The following is a 2,863-nucleotide window of genomic DNA, read 5'->3' as shown; positions in this document are numbered from 1 at the left end:
GCGGGATAAGACAGGCTGAGAAAGCATGTCCAAGAGGGGAAGTGACTCACCCAAAGCCACACTGATCACCCAGAAGACTGGGCTCCGTTCCCGACCCCCTCCCACAAATCCCTGCCACAAGCTCTTGCTTTGATACTGCCGGGCACCTGTCCCTGCCCAGCACCCTGTCCTCCAGCCCACCCCTCACACCATCAAAACCTTATTGGGCAACTCAAGGAGCTATTTCCAAGCTCACGTGAAATTATTTTATTGGGGAGGGGGCACTTTTTGGACCAATCCAAGGTGCCCTAACTCCAACTCCAGATGAACTTCTGCTTCTAGAACAGCGGTTCTCAACCTGTGGGTCGTGACCCCTTTGGCGGTTGAACGACCCTTTCACAGGGGTCACCTAAGACCATCCTGCATATCAGATATTTACATTACGATTCATAACAGTAGCAACATTACAGTTATGAAGTAGCAACGAAAATAATTTTATGGTTGGGTCACAACAAGAGGAACTGTATTTAAAGGGCCAGAAGGTTGAGAACCACTGTTCTAGAAGGTGCCCTGGAACTTTCACGGGTGCACTGGCATTTCAGCCACAGGTTGCATAAAGATACCGCCAAGGGTCAGGCATTTGAATGTATTTGGGGATGGGGTGACAAGGACACAGACTGACCAAGACGTGAAAAGTGGCGGAATCAGAGATCTCCGAGTCAGCAGCCCGGGGTCTCAGTTCCCTCTTCTCTTCAGGGCACGTGGGGGTTGGGGGGCAGTGCGGGGAGAATGGGTGGAACAGGACAGAGCGGGCTGTATGGGGCAGGCTTCCCTCCTCAGAAAAACAAGTCACTGAAAACAAAACCAAACAACCCTTTTGTTTTCTGGCCCCATGGAATGTCTTGAAGCCGCATCCAGGGACAGCGGCTCCTCCACCCTTTCCTCTGTCTCTGCTCCTCCTCTTCTAATCACAATAAAAATCATGCTGATCTTTCCTTGTGGCAGCTCTGTCCTAGAGCAGGTTGGTAGCATCCAGCAATAAACAATGGGTGGGCTGCGAGGCAAGCAAGAGCCTCAACTCTCTTTCTGGACCCTCCCCGCTTCCATCATCTCTGCAGGAGACTCAGGGGACACACAGGAGGGGGACACACAGTTTCTAGCCAAGAGAAAGATGAAAACTTCCACTGGCCACTGTGAGGCCACCGCACGGTCTTTGATGTGCTCATTTGTACTCACTTGGGGTGCAGGGAGGAGGCAGGAAAGAGGGAATTAGAGAGAACGATGAGGCGACAGTCCCTTCAGTGTCCCTTCAATGTCCAACAGCCCCACACATGACAGAGTAGACACTCTTCACCGATGCCAGCAGCTGCCTTGCTTCCCAAGGCGTCCGCAGGGACACAGGGACTCAACACACACAGTCCCGGAGGTCAGACAGGGCACACAGAGCAGGTTTCCACCAATAAGTGTGAAATGACCAGATGACTGTATGGGAGGGGCGGGGGGCTCTTGTTGACTGCTGAGAAAATTACAAGGGTCCCCCATCACCCCCACCCTTGCCTCCCAGCTTATTTGTGCCCAGAGAGAGTGTGGATAGGAGGGGATGTGATATGCCAGGAGACCTCACCCAGGCACAGCAGGTAGGGACCTGGCCAGATCCAGGGAACAAAGGTACAACTTTCACAGAAAGGGGGGGTGCATTCAGCGATTGGGGGGGTGGTCAGACTCCAGAGAAACCTCAAAAAGTTAATTCTCCCAGTCATTTTCTCCACACGGATTTGCTGTTACTGTACAGTTTCTCTCCTTTTTTTGTTTTCCTGGCGGTGACTTTTTTATTCACCAATACACCCTGACAGCCCAGCTTCCCAGCACACGGTGCAGTTACAAATGAAGCATCCCAGCCTCACACTCGACCCTCTCCCCGAGTCCCGCTGTGCGGAGGGGTGCTCTCCCGGCGGGGCCCCGGGTGTGTTGGAGGGTCTGTGGTTGTCTATCCTGGATTTCAGTACATTTGTCTGGAAGGAACCAGCACTGGCCTTCCTATGGGTGAAAGGGCCGGGGAAGTGCGCCCCCTGGCGGGAGCCAACTCACCTCCATCCAGCCGGGTCCCAAAGCCGGCGTGAACCCACCAGAGCCCGCCAGCCCTCCAAGCAGACTCCCACTACACCCCCTAAATCTGCACACACCTGGGCTTCGGAACCACCGAGAGCCACACAGAATCTCTGCTTCCCCAAACCGCACACACCGTGTAGGGGATCCAGGGGCACCCGAAGGAAAGGGTGGCGCCCCGGCCTCGCCCCGCTGCCAGGGACCCCAAGGCAGCAGGCTCTCAGTGCCCCTGCTGGGCCCAGTGGTCTCCTAGCCCGGATCTTCGCTTCTCATCCCTAGACCTAATCCTGCCCTGCTACAGAGTCGGGTGGCACGCGCACCCTCCCTCGGGGTGCAGCCCTCGCCGAGACCCCAACCTTGTAACCACACCTGCCACCCTCCGCCATTCTCCTGGCGCCCCCACTCACCCACCCAGAGCTCCCGGAGCCGACTGGTGCTGCACCTGTCCGCGGGGAAGCCCCAGCCCTCGGAGGATTCGGAGCAGGAATTAGAGGCGAACACGTCTCCCCTTCCTCCTCCGCATGCTGGTTTAAGTGAAACTTGGTTCCAGAGCTTCCCCGGACCGTCCTGGGATACCCCTGATGGCACCCCTACCCCACCCACCATGCCCAACAGTCTCCCGCGGGGAGCGCGCGGGGAGTCTCCAAGTCCTAGGGCGCAGCGGCAGGGCGCACTGAGTAAAAGAAGGTGTGGAGCCCCCTACCTTCCAGCTGCAGCGGCCGGACCCCGCGCCAACTCCCGCCGGCGGCCGCGGGGGAAACTTTCCTGGGGCAGATGG

At 57.0% G+C, this 2,863-nt stretch overlaps 1 protein-coding gene across 3 annotated transcripts in view; it reads right to left on the bottom strand.

Moving 5' to 3' along the window:
- The window catches only part of TSPAN18 (tetraspanin 18), a 182,380-nt gene that overhangs the window by 146,706 nt on the left and 32,811 nt on the right, over positions 1-2,863 (bottom strand). For 2 of the 3 annotated variants that reach the window (XM_005870745.2, XM_014543309.1), the window contains exon 1: positions 2,789-2,863. The exons of the other annotated variant lie outside the window; for it this stretch is intronic. The gene's annotated coding sequence lies outside the window, so the exon portion shown is untranslated. The remainder of the gene's footprint in view (positions 1-2,788) is intronic. 3 annotated transcript variants of the gene reach the window in all.

The sequence above is a fragment of the Myotis brandtii genome, unplaced genomic scaffold (genome assembly GCF_000412655.1).
Source record: "Myotis brandtii unplaced genomic scaffold, ASM41265v1 scaffold324, whole genome shotgun sequence".
Classification (NCBI taxonomy): domain Eukaryota; kingdom Metazoa; phylum Chordata; class Mammalia; order Chiroptera; family Vespertilionidae; genus Myotis; species Myotis brandtii.
This window is presented reverse-complemented; position numbering and strand designations above follow the sequence as displayed.